This window comes from Propithecus coquereli, unplaced genomic scaffold (genome assembly GCF_000956105.1).
Source record: "Propithecus coquereli isolate 6110/MARCELLA unplaced genomic scaffold, Pcoq_1.0 Scaffold124, whole genome shotgun sequence".
NCBI classification, from domain to species: domain Eukaryota; kingdom Metazoa; phylum Chordata; class Mammalia; order Primates; family Indriidae; genus Propithecus; species Propithecus coquereli.
In genome coordinates this window covers 1,840,626-1,841,428 of record NW_012136525.1, presented here as the reverse complement: position 1 = coordinate 1,841,428, position 803 = coordinate 1,840,626, and positions in this window count along the sequence as shown.

Below are 803 nucleotides of genomic sequence, written 5' to 3'. Positions count from 1 at the left end.
CTACTCCCTACTCCTACTGCAGAAATGAAAGATCTGTACTTATAGTTACCTGAGAAGCCACCATTTTATTGCCTCTGGTTTTCAAGCAACCAATGCGATATCCTTTTGAGGACTATGGTACCAAAAACAGCCATATATTGTGTGGATAACGGGAAGGAGCTGTAATTTTCAAAGTATTCCATAAATTAAATGCGTTAAAAACCAGACAGTAAGCATCAAGTGGCATTTTATTTAAATCTAGTTGTACTAAAGTAAAGGAATATCCTCTAGACACTGGGATTGCGTGGAGAGCAGTGCCCATCAAACTGTCCTCCAGCTGTGGATATGAGGAAGTAAACATAAACAAAACACACGTGTGTGTATGCATGCTTTAAATTCCCTAATCTGTTGAATGAAAACAAAAATCAGCATTATACTTGTAAAGAATCAAGAAGTAAGAAAAGGACTGTGAACACGAAAGACGATTCCTGAGCAAGGGAAGGTGACAGAAAAATCTTTAGAAGTTTTGTAACACTTTGTGGACCTTATGAGACATTAACAAACAAACATAGGAAGAGAGCAATATAATAGTAAGAGCTGGCTTGGTGAAGTTGGAAATGCTTATAGAACATTAAAAATGTAATAGCAAAATTAAAATATATATTACAGGAAGTAAAGAAGATAATTGACAGTACAAAAAAATAAATTTATAAAAGGAAGATAAAGCTGAGAACCTCTGTTAGAGTATTGAGGAGAAAAACAAAAATGATATATAGGGGGCAGAGCTGAATAATGCAACCTAAGAAATAGAGCCCTTCCCTAAG